Source organism: Schistocerca gregaria, chromosome X (assembly GCF_023897955.1).
Source record: "Schistocerca gregaria isolate iqSchGreg1 chromosome X, iqSchGreg1.2, whole genome shotgun sequence".
Lineage (NCBI taxonomy): Eukaryota > Metazoa > Arthropoda > Insecta > Orthoptera > Acrididae > Schistocerca > Schistocerca gregaria.
The window spans coordinates 496,468,804-496,491,042 of NC_064931.1; the positions used below are offsets into that span (position 1 = coordinate 496,468,804).

Sequence of the window (22,239 nt, forward strand, 5' to 3'; positions counted from 1 at the left end):
TGATGAAGTCTTTCTTTCCGCCATCCAACCACGAATAGACCTGGAAGAAAGCTTAATACATGGTACTATGTGAAGTAGTCTATGCCTTACACCTCCCAGTAGTTCGAAGCGTGTACATATAGATGGATTACAGCCCAGTGTCTTAATCACTATTCCATTTTGTTAGATTCTGGAAGAGTGTTTTTTTACAGGTATCGTGTGATGATATTTCATTTGTGGGAAGCTGAACAGCACGATTATCAGGGCCCGTACGAATTCCTAATGTTTTCGCAGTCCAGTCGCGCCACTGTTCCCGAAGGGTGATGATGAAATCAGGAAGGCAACAGAAACACCCAGTCCCCGGGCGGAGAAAATCACCGAGCTGATCGGGAATCGAACCCCGGAACCCGTATTCCAGAGACAGGAACGCTAACCACTAGACCACGTGCTGCGGACGGTAGTGTTGTGCCCTGGGTCAGAAACGATACGCATAACCCGGCAGGATGTATGAAGACAAACTTCCCGCAGGTGACGCTACCCGCCGTCGTGCACCTGGAAGGGGGTTGCGTGAGCTAATGACCAGCGCTGGGGCGTAAGTGCGTTGCCGCTCCCGTCTTAACGTCGGCTGCTTACCTGGCTGCTTACTAGTACTACAATCAACGCTATGCTCACTGCTTTCATACTTTGAGTTACTGCTGAGCTTTATACGATGATTGTGCGCGTGTCTCCGGACTTTAGTTTAACACAGTTTTGCTACTTCCATGTTTATCATTCACGAAGAGTCTGTTGCCTTATTGACAACAATATCATTCACATGTTAACTTGTTTTCGCTGCAAGAAATAAATAACATTCTGGCAGAAATACAAAAGCTGTAAAAACATTTATTGCACTGTTGTAGCTGCAATTCTCTTTCATCGGATTTATCACTACGTTATGAGAATCATCGTTTAGCCGTTGTACAAATATGGATACCTCACCGGCCGGCAAAAGTGGCCGAGCGGTTCTAGGCGGTACAGTCTGAAACCGCGAGACCGCTACGGTCGCAGGTTCGAATCCTGTCTCGGGCATGGATGTGTGTGATGTCCTCAGGTTAGTTAGGTTTAAGTAGTTTTAAGTTCTAGGGGACTGATGACCTCAGAAGTCAAGTCCCGTAGTGCTCAGAGCCATTTGAATCATTTTTTGATACCTCACCGTGCATTCTGAGTACTCTGACCTTCTGAAAGAGTTTATCTTTTATGTTTGTGGTACAGACTTTTTTTCATTAACGCGGTAAGCCTTTTGAAAGTTAAGAAGTCTATTCACTCGTCAGTCGAACTTTCTTGTGTGACAAAATACAGTCAGATTGTAATTTCTAAAACCATGGTTGAATCCACAACGGATAGATCATGTTTGTACGTGTTTGTCGTGCCGAATTTGTTTTGCTTGTCACGAAGGAATCCAAAAAGCCTAAAAAGTCCAGTTGATGGGTGCACGGACACATCATCGCTTTTACATTATTCTACAGAACCCAGTCCATGGATGTTGGTCACGGATGGGTGTATACGATTGTAGTCCACTACCTCAATGTCAGTTAAGGCCTGAAAATTGTGTATTGAATCACCGAAACTGGTTGCAGTCTAAAAAAATGACATCAAAACGACAGTTGCAGGTGTTTCATTTCATTACGCAAGTGAACGGCCGAAGTGCCGCAGACCATCAGTCAGGAAGATGGACATATAAAAGCCTGTTTTGATTTTATCCCGACGTTTTCACGATAAATTTACGGCGTGGGCCCGAACAGCATACACAGGATTTTTTTTTTTTTGCATTTGGCGCTTATGGTGCTAAGTAAAAGCGGGTTTCCTGAATTTTATGGTTATTAAATATGTGTATTACATGCAGTGTATCACTTCACTGTAGGTTTCTTTACTGCAAATGGTGTGCTATCACATACCTCATGTTTCAGCTGCGAATTATTTACTTTTAGCAGGAAACATTTTGCCGATCTCGTTGCTCGTGTTGATACCTTCGGATGATTCTCACTACAGAGATTTACTAGAGTGCAGGATGGACAACTGTTTATGTTTGAAGGGTGAGAGGTTCAATCCATGCATCTACACTAAGCTCATAACTGATCAGGACATCCAAGTTGTTATCCTCTTTGTGGGGAACACTAAAATGTTATCATGATAAATGAAGTAATTCTCATTTTAATATTTCACAGCTAAGTGAAGTGAGTAGCCAAAACAATTTTCTATCGTTATCACAAACTAAAGGTTAATTATCTGTGCTGAAACTTCTGGTTCTTCCTTTAACCTGTGTCATTCCAGAAAGTTGAATGCAGATATGATAACGTTAGGAATGATGTTAGCTAAGTTATGACTTTATGGTCGCTGCATTCTTCAGCTACGTAAGTGAGTTGTCTTTGTTGTGTCTACAGACGTTTATGGCCACGGAGATGTCTTTCTCTCGACGGAGGTAAATACTCTGAGAAGCGGATGCAGACGCACCGCTGACACACAACGTTTTCATTCGTACCGCTGCTTTGCCATCACCATCGCGAGGCAGCAGTGGTTTCGTGACTTCAGCGCTTTCTGACGACACTTAACGTTCAAAAGAGGATCTGACTCCATAAAACTATAAATTAATTTGTCTGTTTTGCGACAAAACTCTTTTTCTTTCCCTTTTCCTCCTCAGACCAGACTTTTTCAGTAAGAGTTTGCTATTATTAATTGGATTTTTTTTTTCTGAAGCTATGAAAAGATCGAATTGATAGTGGATACATGATCGTTTACACCCTTATTGCTTCCAAATGAACCACGTAAAAGTTCATAGCTTCTAACTTGCTGGCTCTTAGACATAGTCAAATGTCTATTACATAGAACTGTCACAATATGTACAACGTGGTATTTGCGACGAACATGGGTACTGCAACCGTTTGTAAAACTGGCAGTCATAAATGAGTTCTATTTCACCTATTTCATGAGCTGGCTTAAATGGTTGCTTATTTATTTACCGTGTCAGAGCTGACAACTTTCGTATGATTATGTACTTACAACGTAACACAACTTAGTAAGAAGTGTATTCATCCAGACGTGTGTTAAAATGTGGAAAATAAGCAAAATGTAATTTGTAAACTGACATTAATACAGCGAAAGCAGCAGCAACATATCAGATCACTATTTAGCAAAGCCCTGACCAGTTGGTGTTGACTATTTAGATCCACAATTACGTATTGTAGGAGGGCATGGTTTGCAGTTCATCATTTCAGCTACATCCTTGTTGCCTCCCACGTAGAGTTTACTCAAGGAAATTCTTATTTATTAGGACTGGTCCTGGTTTCCCAAATTTCAGGTCTTATTTTGTTCAGTAATTTCCACGTCGTCCATGCTCCATGTCATTGAGTGGATTGTCAGAAATGGTCACCTATCTACGGATATGGGATTATCTAGTCCTGTAATGTGTTATTCTGTGACAAAGCGTGTATGGGAAGGCTATTGTGTAATGGCCGTGTCTACGACACACCTATATAAGCTTTCTCATATCAAGTTGTCTCCTCCTGTCTAATGACTGTTGGTTCAATATTTGCCAAACAACAGACTGTCTCAAAGTGTCGTCCTTACAAAAAAGTAATCCGCCTACATTTTTAATTGAGACGATGTCTACTTTATTAATACAGGAGAACTGTAAAAATGCCGCTTATTTCAAGACACAGTTAGCATAAAAAGCTAATATTGCGTAAGCTCACTGATTGCAATTTTGTTAAAAGTGTATGTTAAACCATACCTAAAGGCATATTCCAACACCGCGGGACGTAGTTTGGTTTGTCTCTAGGCAGCATTTCGGTCCTCAGTGATATGTGTTGCCCGAATACTTAACATTGTACTCTGAATCGAGGCCATTGAGCAGCAAAAGCTTGGGCACTTTCTTCAAGACTGACGCAGCACGATATTCAAACTACAGCTGCGTTTGAATATTACAAACTATAATACATAGACAAAGTATGAAAACACGAAACATTACCATGCCTACTACGGTGTAGGAAAACCGTTGGTGTTCAAAACAGCCTCAGTCGTCTCGAATATTACACTATTCCTCCTGTAAAGTAGTAACAAGTTGAGGTAAGTATGAAGGCGGCGGATACCAACACGCACCATTCTCTCCAAAGTGGACCACCAAGGCTCAATAATATGGATATCTGGGGACAGTGGTGGCCAGGGGAGTTACGGCAATTCACCCTCGTGCTCAACGAACTAGTCCCGGACGATGCGAGCTACGTGACTTGCTGCCATGTCGTCTTGGAATGCAACTCCACGACTGGGAAGAGACCTGATCAGCCAAAACGGCTACATGATCCTCGGCAGTAATACGACTTTGCAAAGTAGCCACGGGGTCCAGGGAATACCACGATATCGCTGACCCATCACCGAACCCCGGGCCATGTTTCGCTCTCGGCAGCAAGCAGTGTGCATCGTAGGCAGTGGACGGCGTACGCAAGACGTAAACTTGTTCAGAAGTTGTAGACACCGTGTACCAAAATTCATCCAACCAAATGACTTCCTTCCATTGCCCCATAGTCCGGGTTTTATGGCTTTGGCACAACGTTTTTCTTTACTGATGACTAGTATGGGCAGTCTTACACGCCCTGCAATTCCCTGTTTCTAGAGTTCCCTTAGCGTTGTTTTGGTGCTGGCCAGGTTCGCGAGTGCGACAATCACCTTTGCAGTGACTTCTGCAGCTGTTGTTGTCTTACTCTTCGTCACAATTCTCTTCAGTGACCGTCCGTTACCACCTCTCAACACACACTTTCGTCCGCGTTGTGACTTAGCTCATGATATTTCTCCTCTTTTTTTTGTATGCGGTAGAACAACTTGGCTGCGGAAGCACCTGCCATATGAGCACCATCGATTTGCCCACGTTCGAATGCAGTGGGCTCTGACATAATGCACTCACAACTACACAGAACACTGTTCTGACCACGAGTGACACTTTCAATGTATTGAGGACATTGCATAGGTGCCGTTAGTTATCAAATACGAGAGTGCAAGCTACGGTCTTGGCTAGCCTCTGCATTTGTGTACAAGCACAAATTTACCGCTGTGTTTCTATGTTTTTATTCACCCCCTGTATCTTAAATGATGTGGCGGAAAACACATGGTTTACTATTATATATTTTCCCCTTTTGTGGCCGCAACTCGTAGCCGACGTGGAAACTCAGCGAGTTCGCTCAAGGGACTGGCCACCCTCTATAGGAAAAGACGAAAGGCTACGAAAAACAGACGGAAACAAGTGGTTAGCGTCACTGCCTTTAGACTACAGGGTCCCAGGTTCGATTACCTGCCAGGTCATGTCTGTGTTGGCCTAATCATTTCAGGTAGTTAGTTATTTTCAGGTTCCATAGATCATTCTCACGACTTTTTTTTATCGAAATGACGTTCAATCAGTCAGTTTACAGGAGATTATATATGAAAATATGATTTTAAATTACATTTAGAACTTTCTTCCCTAACTGTCAGACATTTTATGTTACTAGACAAATGGTCAAATATTTTTATTGCTGTATGCTGCACTCTTCTCTGAGCCACTGCCACCTTCAACAATGGGTAATAAAGGTCACTTTCTCCTCTAGTGTTGTAGGTATGGACATCACTGTTCTTCTCGAACTGATGGATTAATTATCTCTAATTTCACTAGCGAAAATATGTGTTGCGACGGAGCATTTAAAATGCCTAGCTCCTTGAAGAAGTACCTACAAGACTTCAGTGGGTGAACACTGCACAAAAGCGAACAATAAGAGTAATATGTAATCAACACGAAGTGGTGATTTTACCCAAAACATAATTTAAAAAATAAGTAAATAAAAATAAAAGTAAAATTCTCACGGTTAAGACTGTGTGAGATGTCATGCGACGTCCACATAGAACCGACCTCCTTGTATACGAGTGGAAATATGCAAAATATGTCAAGAGGTTGATACTTTGTTTCCAAGCCGGCCGCGGTGGTCTCGCGGTTCTAGGTGTGCAGCCCGGAACCGTGCGACTGCTACGGTCGCAGGTTCGAATCCTGCCTCGGGCGTGGATGTGTGTGATGTCCTTAGGTTAGTTAGGTTTAAGTAGTTCTAAGTTCTAGGGGACTGATGACCGCAGCTGTTAAGTCCCATAGTGCTCAGAGCCATTTGAACCATTTGTTTCCAAGATTAGTAGTTATCATCAGCGACACTCGAGTTGCCGAAGTGATGTCGAATAGAAACACTTTCACCGGGCGGTCGAATAACCCCAGACGGAGTCTTCCGGTCAATAATGCTATACGATTATTTCATTTATTCCCTTTTGCTCAATTCGCAAACGATATGTGGCACGAATGAGTAATGGTAAGCTTCTATATTAGCTCTGACTACTCTAATTTATCTGGCATGGAAATTGCGTGAGTTGTCGGTAGGTGGCTTAATTTATTGCTTCTCTCTTCCTGGATAGTATGCTCTCAGAATTTCAACAATATACTTCTCCTGGGTGTACTACGCCCCTGCTGCAACGTCTAACACTGGACATGGGTAAGCACCTCCGTGACGTTCGCGAACTGACTAAACGAACCCGGAACGAAAAGCGCAGCTCTTCTTTGAACGTGCTGTATCTGTGCCATTAACCCTATCTGTAAAGTTCCCAGACTGCGCAGCGGCACTGAAAAACCAACCGAAGGAGCTTTCTATAAGTTACTTATTCGAAAATGAATTGCCTTTCTTAGGGTACTTCCAATGAACATCAGCGTGGTACAGTACCTGACCTCTCTACAACAAGTTTTCTGTGACTACCACAATAGTTCGCTCCAGGCACATGCTTCTCAATTTTCACCGTTGTCACTGTTTCCAGTGACTGATCAACAGTGGTATAATCAAACAACAGTGCGTTTCTCTGACCACGCACAGCAAACAGTTTTTTTATACTGAGCGTCAACAGCTATTTCTAGCACCAGGAGTCTATGTTCTACATATATTGTTGCATTTTGTTTGAAATTTCTGGCGTTGCGGCGTCTGTGAACGGGTGGTTCAAAATGTTTCGCACAAAATGAAGGAGCTGACAGAGGAGTCAGAGCAAAGATAGTATACTGTTTACCAAATAGTGTTGTACATTACAGAAGATGTTCAAAACGGCGACCACGATATTCAGTACAGATACAATATTTTCGTAAATAATTCTAGGTCACTCTTTGAAGTATACCAGTTATCACACGAATCTCATCAGACGCTGGAAGTATTCTGGAGAAAAGTATTTCTTCGTCGGGAACTGGCTTAAACCAGACATTTGGTGCGCTCTCAAGAAAATCAAGATGGGTCGGAGCATGAGAGGGAGGTAGCCATGCAAATGGACTTCCCATTCCGATCCAGCGCCCGGGATACGTGCCATCGAGTACGTCACGTACATTCACAGAAAATTGTGCTGGTACCCAGTCTAGTTGCATCCACACCTAACGACGCATGTTAAGCGATACATTAAGTGGTGCCTTCCGATGTTATCCACCAGACTATTTATAAATCATGTTGTATATAGAGAAAAAAGGTATAGCATATCGTGTAATACAACTTTGGCGAGACAGTATTATGAACAGTGCAGTGGACTGTCAATCTGTGGACTTAGTGACTGATGGGAAAAAATGCAACACTGTTGATAATTAGATATCTGACTCCAAGGAACCTTCCATTAACCTGAGGTTAATCCGTGACTTGAAGTTCACTCGAGCGAAACTTATTCTCAGAGAATAATAAGGCATTACAGCAGTTTTTGTCCACCTGCGTAGCTCAGTGGTAAGCGTGTGTGGCTGCTGTGTCAATGATCTGGATTCTATTCCCGGTACTGCCAGGGATTTTTCCTTGGTGGGAGGACTGGAAGAGGATGCACTCAGTCTCCTGTTGAGGACCTTATTGAATGAGAAGTAGCTCCTTCACGGTCTGGGAAGCCTACAACGGCCGAGTGAGCAGTGTGCTGACCCCACGCCCTTCCATACCGCATCCAAATGCCATTGGCATGGATGACACGCCGTCAGTCGGTACCCATTGTCTCATCCGGGCCAGAAGGTGAAGCTTCACTTTGCGCACAGCAGCTTTTAGTGGTTCCATTATGCCGTTCTTTAAAGTGTGCACACAGTAGTCATGTGTGGTACTGCAAAATCTTCACTATATGTATGGGAGGCCGTCTGAATACTTTATTCAGCATTTTCGTGTGGTACTAGGCGTCAACAACCGATGCCGGCCGTCGTCGCTTGATCTGAAGATTAGCCTTTGAAGAGGACGGTTTGGAATACTCCGAAGAAGCATTCGCGATGTTGTGCAAGTTCAGGGCACATCTCGTACTGACTTAAGAATATATATCAGCTGCAGGAAGTCCAAGCATTAATACAGGAGGAATACTTATGACGAGTACAATTTGCGCAATGGTATTTACAGAAAAGCATTCCCAAGCCACCATTGTCGACTTTGGTGCTATTTACCGATGAATGCACGTTAACTCCAGATGGAACTGTGACCTTTAACAAAACTCATTTGTGCAGAAGAAAATCCGTGCGCGCAGATTGTTAGACTTAACCAACGTAGGTTCAATGTGAATGTAAGGCCTGAGATAATTTATGACCCTATCATTCGGCCTAATGTAATGTCAATCAGATGAAAATGCCCGATCTACCTCATTTGTATCAGAGATGATCTTCCTGCTCTACTGAAACAGATGCCACTTCGGATTCGTCAGATAATGGGTCTGCAATTCGATGGAGTTCCATCTCATTTTGATGCATGCGTGTAGCACCACCCGGACGCTACATATACAAATCTATGGACTGGTAGAGGGGGTCCGTTTCCTGGCCAGTAAGGTCATTTCTTCGCTATTGACTGTGGGATAGCATGAAGACTATAACGCATGCTACTCCTGTAACATCAAACGAGGACCTTATTGTATGTTGTTCAGCTGAGAGTGAAATCTTATGGGACTTAACTGCTAAGGTCATCAGTCCCTAAGCTTACACACTACTTAACCTAAATTATCCTAAGGACAAACAAACAAACAAACAAACAAACAAACAAACAAACAAACAAACAAACAAACACACACACACACACACACACACACACACTGCCCGATGAAGGACTCGAACCTCCGCCGGGACCAGCCACACAGTCCATGACTGCAGCGCCTAAGACCGCTCGGCTAACCCGGCTCGGCCCTTTATTGTATGAATCGTCACTTCCACTGAAATGCTGAACGTAACGTACAGCTGCACTTATTTCAACATGTGAATCAATGTCTACATTGCCGATGACTTTGCTTCACTCAAGATGGAGGTTAATGTTTTGAATCCCCCTTTGTTATGTACGGCGCGGTGTGGTGCTCTTGCTTGGTTTCTTGACTAAACTTTGAATACCTGCCGACCACCATATCCGAGTCTTTGCAAACCATGAACTTTCAGACATGAGTTTAGTCTGGAAAAAACGATCAGTTATCCAAACTTGTCAAAACACTAATCGTTCCGCAGGCCGAAGCCGCCCGTCCAAGTTACACTGATGACTAATGGGTTGCATAACTGTTAGGATACCAGGCAGAACACAAGGAACTTTGATATTATTATTATCACATTTCAAAGCACCTCAGCGCTGAAACTATACGTCTCCAGACTGAGGTTCCCACTTGAAAATTGGATTTTCTTGTACACCCTGTACACACATCGTAAACAGTAATAGTACTATAACAGTTTCCCATCTGACAATTTCTCTTCATCGAGAACAACATACAGACATTTGTTATTTAGGAAATCTTCAATGAAGTCTGAAAGGTAATTTCATGTTCTATAAGCTCGTTGAATGTTGACAAAGGCGACAGCGTGAAATGATACCGAGTCTCTTACTGGACTATAACAGCCTTGTGCGTCTCACAGATGAACAATAGGAGTTGACATTCACACGACCGCGACTTGCTGAATCCATGTTAATTCCACAGGAGCTTTATGATCTCAGAAAAGGTCTAACTATGCGAACATAAAACGTGTCCCATTATTCCAGAACAGACAAATGGCAGCGTTATAGGGCTGTAGTAACGTGCATGTTCGATAGCCGTTCTCGAAAGTGGGTATGACCTGCGCCTTTCTCCAATCACTCTGAGCGCTTAGTTGCTCCCTCGTCCTACGATAAACAACCGCCAGAAGAGGAACAACTTATTTCACATAATACATAGAATGTCGACCAGCTACTCTATCGGACTCAATGGCCTTTTCCCTTTACTGAGCGATTACAATTGATTATCAATTCCGCAATCTCTTATCCACATATCTCTTATTTCAGCGTTCCTGCGACAGTTTGAAGGAGGGACTGAAATACGAGTTTCTTCACTGTAACAATTTGAAAAGGCAGGATTTAGTATTTCATCTTTCTGTGTCATTGTCCATTTCGCTATCAGTGCCTCGAATGAGGCCTACTGGATGGGTGACTTTTTCGTAACATCTTTGGGTTTGCTGTCAGTTCGTGAGATAAAATAATATCTTATAATTCACTGAACCCATCTTTCACTGCCTTCTTTACGGTCGTTTTGAGTACGTTCATCTTTTCTTTGTACATAACGCTTTAGTTTTGTTTGCATCTATTATGAAACTACCTTTGGTTTCGAACAAGTCAAGTCTGCGGGGAAATCTTGACGGTCATTTACAGTGATTGCTCACCTGCTCTTTTTTCATATTGTCCTTTTTTGTACAGGAATGAATTTTCTGCTTGTAGCGCAAAGAAATGACTATAGTAATAAGCATATGAAAGCATTTGGTTCTGTTATTGCCTCACCAATTTCCCTGGAACTTATCGATGACAGGCGAATGTTAAGTTGCTTGTAAAACGTCTTTCTATATTTTCTGTGCAAGGTTATGTTGCTGTACGCAAAAGAGCGCTCTCAGCGACGGCCTCATTTCCTTTTTAATGCTTATTGTTTTTATAAACGCACTTTTCCATCCACTGAGAACCCTAAAAAACAAACCACACGATCGCTTTACGTATCTGCACTTTGTTTTGTGTGTCAATAGAAGCTGAAAGGGATGTAGGAACTAGACACGTACCGTAGGAATTCAAATATAATCCACATGACGCTCCAAAAAGCACAGTCTGAAGCCCTCCTTAAAGTAAATTTATTTGCTCTGCACAACTGCGTGTAATTATATGGGGAAAGCAACCTATGCTTCGTATTTTCTCACAAATTCATTTTGTTCCAGCACAATACAATGCACTGTAATGGGGTGGACTGATCAAGGAAGTTTCTGAGTTTTCTCTTGCAGTAAGGTTCCATATTTTGACACAGTATTATACAATGCATGCTGATTGTCTTTTTCGTAGTGTAACAGGAAGTTCTTATCTAGGCTAATGTTTAGAGTGTGTTTTTGCTCTCTCCAAAAATCAGCAGTGTTTTCAAATGCTCACGGACAATCTAAGTGACATATCGAGTGTGTATGTGACGGACTGAGAATCCGACCAGGGCTAGAAACATCTCTGGTAGGAATTAGAAGTGCGGAAAAAAAAAGCTAGCGAAAATTCTTTAATCGATTGGTAATCCAATTCACATTTAAACGTTTAGGGTCTTACTGTTATTGCAAGAATGTTTCTTTAAATAACCGATATTTGCACCAAGTACTTATTGCACAATTACAAAATATCACGAGCAGAGAAGCTAACGTGAGTTAAAGCAGTGTCAAACTTCTATACGAGCTTTTTGGAGTTCAGTCAGGAACTTTACTACAGAGTTTTTTATTCATCAAAACCATAACTGTTTCGTAATATTGTTTCATAATTTACGCAGTTTGTGGGATTCGTGCATTCTAAATTTTACTACTTCTAACAACGTTAACGCTTTATTACCAGTAGAATTATGGTACAATTATTAGCGTAATATGTTACCGAAAAAAATGCATGGGGTGGAAATAACCAACAGTAACTAAAAGAGCAGTAAAACATACAGCCGTTAGTGAATAACAAAACATTCTCTAAGGACCGTTATTAGTATAGACAATATGCGACTATGTAATCACAAAAAATAAGCATACGATGTACGTGATTAGCTACTGTTATTACGATCATTGTTGTTGAGTATGTCACGCTATGACATTTGTAAACTGCAGTTGAAATACAGAAATGCCATGAAGTTTACTTTTTCTTATTCATTGGTAGTGGTATTCCGATTTTACTATCTTGCTATCAGAAGAACGTAAACTTTATGTTAATATTCGTTTCAGGGAGAGAAATAGGCACATGTTTGAAAGAGACTCAAAACCAATGGAAATTTTATGCTGGGACGTAAAGTAAATTTCAATTACTACTCGTAAAATGGCCACAGCAGGAAGTAGCATAGTGCTTAACATGCAGAATTTTCGCTGTCGTATTCCAGTTGATAAGAATTTACGGGACCATTACTGCACCGATAAGTGGTATCCATAATAGAATACGGCTTCACAGAGCGAAACTATGGATACTTTGATACAATTCTTTCTCTGTACATTCCGTCATCTAATGTCCGTCAAAATGTGGAACGCAGTGTTTACAAATAAGATTTAGCAGTTTTACGACAAGAGACAGAGTTTGCAAGGTAATGTGCAGTGTGGTAATAGACTCGCACCATCAAGCGCGGAGTGTGGTTATAGTCCGAGAAACTTCAACCTCAGCCGTAAGGTTCAAGGTTACGTAACATGGAAAACATGCGAAATGAATCTGTTTAGTGGTTCGTGTGAAACGGATGTCCCAATAACGTTTAATTTTACAAATGCTTTCATACTTACATATATTGGTACACAACAACTAGTGCAATGTAACCCATCTCTAACGGCTTATACTTTAAAATCTTTATGGCCCTCTATGTACGATACACAATTCTAATAACGTATGTTTTGATCGTGTTTCTTAAATAGCCGTACCCACTGGTCGCCAGATACGACCAAGCGTTCCAAGTAAATTAATATTTCTCCTCATTTGGGTTAGGAAGGAGGAGAAGGAGGAGGAGGAGGAGGAGGAGGAGGGAGAGACAGTCAAATTTCGCGATAGGGACGAAATTTATAAAAGTAAATATCCCACCATTCGTTTCAGGTGCGTAAAGGAATATACAGGAAACCTAAATCTGGGTGGCAGGACAGAGCTGAAATCAGCTCTTTCCAATAAAGAGAACAGTGTCAGAGCCTGCATCACGGTGCTCGATATTGATGGTAGGTATATTGAGGGGTTTACAACGAAACAGTAGACAACTTGTATGTTATTTGGTGTCAGGTCTCTCAAAGATGGTCAGGTAATAAATACTGATTCTTTGCCGGATGGATAAAGCCAATAGTCTTGTCTGTTTTAGCTACTTACAGCAAAGAATGCTATTTCTGACATTTTCGGTCACGAACGAAAAGCGTACCAGTGAACAGTAAATACCTAAGCGAGGAAAACACACACACAAATATATATGTAAGTCAAGAACGTCCTACTTCATTGTTCAAAACTGAATGCGTCTGTCGCAAATCGGGGGAAAACCAAATAACAGTGAGACTGCGATTGTAAGTGAAAACATCGGGAATAGCGTGAATGTTGTTGTTTGTAGAAAGCAGACGAAAAAAATTGTTTCAGCCGTACAGTTCACTCGACAGTAAAACCAATGTACCAGATTTGTGGGTTAGAAACTGATAACGCTGCTTTTGCAGTTCAATAAACCAAAATTAAAATTTGGCTGCTTGCTGCTGTACGCTGTAAATATTTTACATCACATAACAACTAAGGTTCTAAAATAATGTAATTATTTGACAAAGTAGCACAAAGGAAAGCTTTTTCTGACAGTCGGACTCGAAAAATGTGTTCACTTACAAATTTCATGCTGACGATAATGACTACAATGTTAATAAGAAAAGTTGCAAGCCACATTGCTAGAACGTAACACACTGACTCCAAACACCTAATTATAGTATACAATTTTGCATCTGGTATGTCAAAATGATCCGCCGGCTAAACTTTCAGAACTCATTCCACACACATATGTGTTATATGATCATGGGGACCGCTTTCCTTTAGTTCCACGTTAGGACTTATTTTCGAAAATTCTTTATATACATTAACCACGAGAAACACGGAGGAACAAAACATATCAGTATACCACATGAAATTCTTTTTTTATAACAAAATTTTGAAAATGCTTACCTACAATGCATTGATACATGTATTGATGATGTCCAGGAGCACCGCGTATCACCCCGCCACACAGGGTCTTGTACTAGGTTTCGATACAGATGACCTTTGAAGTACCCTCGTAAAACAGTCCTCGGATTTAGGTCCAGGGAATTTGTTCACCTCTATCCAACAGCTTACAACTTAACCAGACATAACTGGAGGTCATATCGAAAACTTCATGTACGAAAGAGTTCCATGCGCTATGCCGGTACATTCTGTTTCTGTGTATTTGCCGATGCGTCAATAGGAGTAAGGGGTAAGTTTGCATGAGCTAGACTTGATTCACACTGTCTCCCAGTATGCATTAATTATTTTGTTATCACCACTGTGGCAAGCCATACTGATATCTGTACTTGTCGCGTAGTACTGATCATGGCATTTTCGCTTTATGGCACGTTAATGTTGGTTATTACCTTGATCACTTTATTGACATCAAGACTATCAACGCTTGCCGAATACGTTCCTTCTAAAGCACGTAATAAATTCAGATTTTAGTGTAAGGAGAAAAAATAAATACGACCAAACGTGATGTGGGACAAGTGAATTCAGTATATGGAAGTAATACAACGCATAGATGATGTAACTTTCCAGCTACGAGCCACTCATCATTAAAGTCTTTCTTGTACAAAATGAAAAGGTTACAAGTCATCACTTCTAAATCGGGAGTGGTGAGACAGCCCTGCCAGCACGGTAGCTCAGTGTGTTCGGTCAGCGGGCAGGCTGCTCTCTGTAATAAAAACGCTGACTGAAGCAAAGAGGTCGGACCGCGGAAATTTTCAGTCTTCGTTTAATGTATGCTCCACCTCTCAACGAAGTGACGAGTCTCCAGAATCGAATTGTGGTTCGAATTCCACGTTACGCAAGTGGGTAAGTGTGATAAATTAACAACACGTAAATGGCCGTAGTTGCGTCCAATTGAAAGACTCGCAATCAGTCACTGATTCACATGCAAATATTTTTATTATGACACCTCAGTTGTAGAGTAGCTGCAGACACTACGCCCTGGTTCTTGTTACCAATGTTTGCAAATCACGCTAAATACATTGCAACTGTTACGAACTGCCGAAATCATGGGCTGTGACTAGTGAAACAAACAAGCTCACTGAAATATATTAGGCAAGGCTATTCAATAACTCTTATAAGACGTATATACACACACACGTTGAAGATTGAAAGTAATGTGACTATACTATATTGATATTCATCTCTTTCGATTTCATAGTCCAAAAACTTTTGGATCGCCGCGTAGGTCTAACATGAAGCTGCTTAGCTTTTCAGTTTTTAGTATTTCTTGTGTTAAGAAGCACGGCAATTCACGGCTCTAAGGAGAGCCCATAATTGCATGGCTCTGTAGGAAAAACCGTAAGCGTTTTTCTGAGGAATGGACGGTGGCAGAAACGTCGGCTCCCGTAGCCTTGTTAACTCCGGTGTCAAGTCTGCGAGACGACGATGGTACATGGGAAGGCGTTCCGTTGGCAGCCCAAGGCGCTCGCAGCGGCCGCTCCGGTAACCTCCGATATGGGGCAGGCGGGCTGCTTCGCAGCAGGCGTCTCTGCTGCAGCCTGCATGTCTTTGCGAAATGCAGTTCTGCACTGCTGACCTCCCTCGCCTGTTTTGCCAAATATTTATTTCGCTGCAAAACCGTTTGGAAGATAGTTCCACGTGAAATATTGCATTTCGGGATGATATAAGTCGGGTATTCACATACTCCAGAGTATTGGAAATCAATGAACACCTGGTTGTTATAGGGCAAACGACGCGATGAGCGATGCTTGCCGTGAGATTGTACACTGCTGGCTATTAAAATTGCAGCTCCATGAAAACGGCGTGTATCTTGGATATGCAAATTGTACCATCTGAACAAAAGTATCCGGAAACCTTCATGAAATGCGAAATTGACAACTGTTCACTGGGATGTCGTGAAAATCGGGCACGCCAGTATAAAAGAAGACGGGTGGTACTGTGGTGTCTTATAGAGCGGCAGGTTTTTTTCCATCAATAGCTTTCTGGACAATAGGCATATAATAGTGAATGATAATTAATTGAAACCCTTAGCTGCCGACAGGTGGTGGTGTTATGCCTGGATGGGGACAGCTGAAATTGTGTGTCCCAACCGGGACTCGAACCCGGGATCTCCTGCTTACATGGCAGACGCTCTATCCAGCTGAGACACCGAGGACACAGATGAATAGCGCGACTGCAGGGGCTTGCACGCCTCCCGTGAGACCCACATTTCCAACTGTCCACAATCTACATACCTAATGTACGTAACAGATATTTGCCCATCCACTCATTACTCGCGCACACTAAGGTGACGATTCCCGTAAGAGTTAGGGCAACCTGCGCGCATTCGCACAGACGAAGGTCAATATTTAACTGTATATGAAGACAGTAACTGTCCTCGAAAGAACAGATACCATTGATGACCGTGCAGCTTCTCAGTTACTGTCTTCATATATAATAGTGAAGATCGAGGGACAGCACTCTAGCCTGATACTCCTCACAGACGGGATCCCTCAAGGTTCTGTGTTGTCTCTACTATTCTTTGTCATCTATGTCAATGAAATTTCGCTATTGCCACGAACCGCCTTGCTGACCGGTAGCCGAAGGGTCAATGCGGTCACCGCTCGCCTACGTCAACTCACGATGGAAGAATATTGGAAGAAAATACAATCACTAACAATGCAGACAAGAGGAGAGCGGTCATGTATACCCAACCAGGCCCGGATCTCAGAGAAAGGCTGATTCTTCACCATTAGTTAATCTCATGGAACACTCACGTCAAGTACCCCTCTAATTCGGAAACCATCCAGACTTTACAAAATCGATGCCTTCGACTCATTCTTGTGGAGCCCAGCTGGGCAAAAAACCGTGATCTACATGAAGAGCTTAACCAATCGACCATCCATAAAATTATCATCAACACACATGCAAGGCCATGGACGAAATAGAAGCTCTACGACCGACGTCACACCACGTCACCTAGCATACGTTGGCTCAGTAGCACCTGAGCATCGGCACCGAGTCCGGGTGCCTCCGGCGATTATCGGAGTCTTACAATGCCCATCGACCTCACCTTTCACTTACATGTTGTAAAGGCCAAAGGCTACGAAACCCAGTGCCCTTATCAAGATTCCAATAAAGACAACGTTACACCTTGACTATCCACAAGGGAAGGCCAGCCACTAAGTTGGTAGGACTTCGTCACAACCATCCAAAAAATTGTGTTGTAAACAGAGGAGCAATGACGGCAGAATGGATCGGTCAGAAGAGCTTAGAGGATTCGGACGTGGACTAATCATTGGATACTGTCACAGTAAAAAATCCATCACTGACATTTCCATCCTTCTAAAGCTGGCCATGTCAACTTCTGATGTGATTGTGAAAAGAAAACTCGAAGGAACAGCTACAGCTAAACCAAGACCAGAAGACCTCTTGTACTGAGGGACAGGGACCGTCGGGCATTGCGTAGGATGGCTGTACAAAACCGCATAAATTCACTGGAAGGAATTATTCGTGAGTTCCACAGTGCTATCAGCAATCCAGCTACCACAGTGACTGCGCGTTTGGAGTAAAAGAGTCACATTTTTGTAGTCATTACTAAGCGGCGCTTGACGTACTGTAGAGAGCGACATCACTGGACAGAAGACGGCAGGAAACGAGAGAGATCACGCTATACCATGTGACAATACGATGGAAGTGTTTGGGTTCGGCGAGTGCCTGGAGAACGTTGCGTGTCGCCAGTAATTTTCAAAGGAAGTGTTGTGTTTTGTTCTGTTATGGTATTGGAGTGTTTTTTGCGGTTAGGTTATGGCCCGTTGCTGCACTTAAGGATATGAACACATGTTACCGCATCGTGTAATGCGTGCATTAGAGGATCAGTCCTGAGACTATGCTTGTTTTTATCAGCACGAGAGTTGTTTACCGAGGCTGCAGTTTACCCTTCCGTAATATTGCTGCTCGCCATGGTCGGGAATAGATGACGATCGTGTGAACATGGAATCAATGAGCTCATGAAGGACATATTGAACGCGATGCAGGATCCCAGCAACAAGAGCTCGAGAGGGCACAGATATTGTTCTCTCGGTTATGCAGGGTAGTACAGACGTGAATCAGGAAATGGACCTGTTTACAGAAAGGCAAGTATCAACGCTGACAGCGTGGCGACGTTTGGAGCGCCTCGAACTGCCAGCAGGGCGACCACTTTTCTGACGCGGCAGTAGAGAGAGTCACGTCGAGTGGTGCGGCCTGCTGGACACAGGCCCGGTTCTTCCTGCAGCATCACGATGGACGTATCCGTGTGTCGAGGTTCCGAGGAGAACGATCGCTGCCAGTTTGTATTCGTTATCGTCATACGAACCCGGCTTCTGGCGAGCTTCTACCAAGTGCCACTGACTACACAAGACTATCACTACTAGATCGCAAAGCTGGTAATTCAGGCAGCAGCCGTTACATTTCGGATTTGCTCTGCCGGTAGCTGTTACCGATATTCGAGGTCACCGAGACGTTATCTTTCAGCACGATAACGCAAGACGGCCTGTTGCCCATACTGCCCTGAACTACCTCGATGCAGTGAGTCTTCGACTTTCTGTAGCCGACACGTTCTCGAGATCTCTCACCCTCGGGATCCACCTGGCAAGCCACCATTCGCCAGCGACTATGACTGATGGCCTCCGGCATAGAGTTGAAGCAGAATGGAATAAGCGCATCCAGAATCACTTCAACACGATGCCCAGCCTGGTTACATCCATTTTGGTGCCAGAAGCGGTAGCTCTGTTACTAAATTTCGTACCCTGTGTAGGTCCAAATGTCCACAAATGTAATCATGTACTCTTTCTGTAAGGGGCGATCAAAAAGTTTGCGTGTGAGGGTGTAGCTGCAGCTTATATGCAATGTAGCGAATATACAGGGCGTTTTTGTAACAACATGCAAGAATGTAACAGGACATAGAGAATGCTCCACTGGACAATTTGTGGTAGGGAACCTGGGATCGGAGAAGCCAGCTTGAGGAGATTGGGAAGTAAACTCATCTACCGCTGTGTCTAGCATTATTGTTTTCCAGCTTATTTACAGCTAACGCGTGTACAAGTTTCCACGCGCTGTGCTGTTTATTTACATGCACATACTATATTTCCTGCAAGGAAACAAGGAGGACGAGCCTGATTACTACGAAGTCATGATGCAGGTTTTGTTTAGTTGCCCATACGATGGCTCTGTAGTACCAAGACAGAATGTGCTATGAATCAACGACAGACGCACATACTGGAGTGTTGCGAGTACTCCACGAACAACAATTACACCAATATCACCCACAACGAGTCTATGCAATGCTTGTGACTGACTTTGCACCAAGGGTCGCATTGTGTTAGTGGTTGCTCCAACAATGGATTGAGCGACAAGATTTCCTCCAAATCGTCCTATTTACTGACGAGGCCTCTTCTGATCGTGATGGTATTTCGAACAGCAAGAATAACCGTGTGGCCGGCCGGTGTGGCCGTGCGGTTCTAGGCGCTTCAGTCTGGAACCGCGTGACCGCTACGGTCGCAGGTTCGAATCCTGCCTCGGGCATGGATGTGTGTGATGTCCTTAGGTTAGTTAGGTTTAAGCAGTTCTAAGTTCTAGGGGATTGATGACCTCAGATGTTAAGTCGCATAGTGCTCAGAGCCATTTGAACCAATAGCCGTGTGTGGGATGAGGAAAACCCTCACGCTGTAGTATAGTCACACCATCAAGTACCTTTATCTGTGAATATCTGGGACGACATTGTAGGCGACAATCTCATTGGGTCATACCTTCTACCTGGCTGTCTGAATGGCTACCTGTACTTCAGGTTTGCGCGAAGAGTTCTATCAGAGTAGTTGGAGATCGTACCCTTGGCTGTTCGTGAGAGGACGTGGATTCAACACGACAGTGCACCGCCTCGCTTCAGTGTGGATGTCCGGAGCCATCTCAGTGCTGCATTTCCTGGTCGCTGGATTGGAAAGGGAGGTCTATTCCACTGCCTGTGAGGTCACCTGGCCTGAATCCCCTTTATTATTTCCTATGGGGATATCTAAAGTCGTTTGTGTATGAGACCTCAGTGGATACGGAGATGAAATTAGTTGCCGGAATTGTAGCGGCCTGTGATATGATTCGAAACACACCAGGGATATTTTTCAGAGTGTGTCAGAATCTTGTTCGCCGACGCCATTCTTGCGTTAGTGTTGATGGCCATTATTTTCAGCACATTTTGTAACATACATTACAAATGGTACGTACAATGTGCCAGTGATGATATTTGCAGTAACTAATGTAAATAAGGTGCACAGAAATGGCATTTTGTTCGTATTATCTCCTTAATCTGGCTTCTCCGACCCTTAAATTGTTCGGTGGTGCATCCTCTATGTCCCGTTATATTTCTGCACGATCTTACAGATACTACCATATAGTCACCAACATGTAGGCAAGGGATTAAGTGGTATTAGAGCCTTCCAGACGTGCGTGCGATAAATGCGGAAACGTGAAATATGGCGACGTTATTATTAAATGCTTCGAAACAGGACCAACGTGCTGTTATTCTTTTCTTGGTTCCCGAAGGATGAACACCGGTAGACATCCATAAGAGAATGAGGAATGTGTATAGGGCAGCTTGTCTGTCTAAAACCACCCTTGTGGGATGTTGCTTCATGATAACGTTTGTCCCTACATCGCAAGTGCTGTAACGCTGAAATTACGTCAACTGAAAGTGGAAGACGCTCGAGTACCCCCCCCCCCCCCAAATTAGTCTTTATCTCTCCCAATGCTATTGTCATGCTTTCGTTCCTTAAAAAAGATTATTGACGTGTCGAAGCTTCCTGTCGGAAGAGCATATGCAACAGACAGTTACAGACTTCTTCACGCAGCAGCACATGGTGTCTTACCAACGGGCATCATCAACCTGGTGCTTCGTTGGTGTGATTGCTTTCATGCTCACGGCGATTTTACCCTATTGGCATATCGATTCTGGTCTGTATTCCTACGAACGGAAACTTTTTGATCACGTCTTTTACTACGTATGCTCCGTACGACAAAGTTAAACTTCTTTATTTGCTTTCGTTCCTGATGTTGCAGTTTTAATGGCAAGTAGTGTGTTAAAACTACTGTGACTAAACCCAGTAACTCTTAATCCTGCGCTTATGCCTCAGTGTGGGTTTCAGAACAGAGATCATTGTTGTCACATCAGATGTCATAAGAGTGATTAACAGCTTAGCTGCCGCCTAGAAGAGCAATCTTTAAAAGCTACTGAGAAATTCTCCTGTAGGCTATTACTCGCTGAATAAGAACACAAACCACAGGCAACGAAATAAATCAGTGTATTAACAATTGTCCTCAACAATAGCTACAAGCAGCGTAATCTGTCATCAGGAAATCTTCATACGCAGAATTCTCCAAAGAATGTTAACCAGTAAACCCATAATGATTTCTATGAATTTTGGTGTACGTTTTATTTTTCATGAATTTTGTGTTTTCAGCTGAAGTTTTGAAACCAGTTGTATTTGCTATTTCCCAGAAGATTTATTCGAATAACTGCTTCGGTCAGATTTTCTGGACTATTGAAAAATAGTCTGTAGAAGGCCGGTAGTTTGTCTTAATTCCATTTGTTTTCCTTCCCGGAATCATTGATTCAATTTTGTGACTTCTTAGCTCAGAATTCCAGTTCCTAACATTTTTTTATAGAAATCGAGTTTAACAGTACTAGTGATAATCCATCTCCTTCTCTAACACTATCATTATTTCAAATGGCTGAGATTCTTCTGCCATAAATTTAGCTTTAGATACCGTATTTGTTAGAGTTCCACGAATTATGTTTACTAATTTTGCTTTAACACCAAATTCTCTAATGTAAAGAATCAAATGTTTCTTTGAAATCATTATGGGTTTACTGGTTAACATTCTGTGGAGAATTCTGCACAGATTATTATTATTATTATTATTCTTTTTCTCAGACGTTATGTCTGGTCAAAAATGGAAAGTGACGCGGACCTTGATCAAGCGTGACTTCCTTTTAACTGTACGGTATATGTTACATTGCATTTAGGAACTTTCGGGTAATTGAACATGT

General features: G+C 42.8%; 1 protein-coding gene and 1 non-coding gene across 2 annotated transcripts in view; both read right to left on the minus strand.

The window, feature by feature from the left end:
* Window positions 1-22,239, minus strand: part of LOC126299101 (homeotic protein female sterile) — a 499,343-nt gene that overhangs the window by 233,988 nt on the left and 243,116 nt on the right. The gene's annotated exons all lie outside the window — the stretch shown is intronic.
* Trnat-ugu (transfer RNA threonine (anticodon UGU)) lies at window positions 16,265-16,339 on the minus strand. The gene has a single exon. It is a non-coding gene; the product is annotated as a tRNA-Thr (tRNA).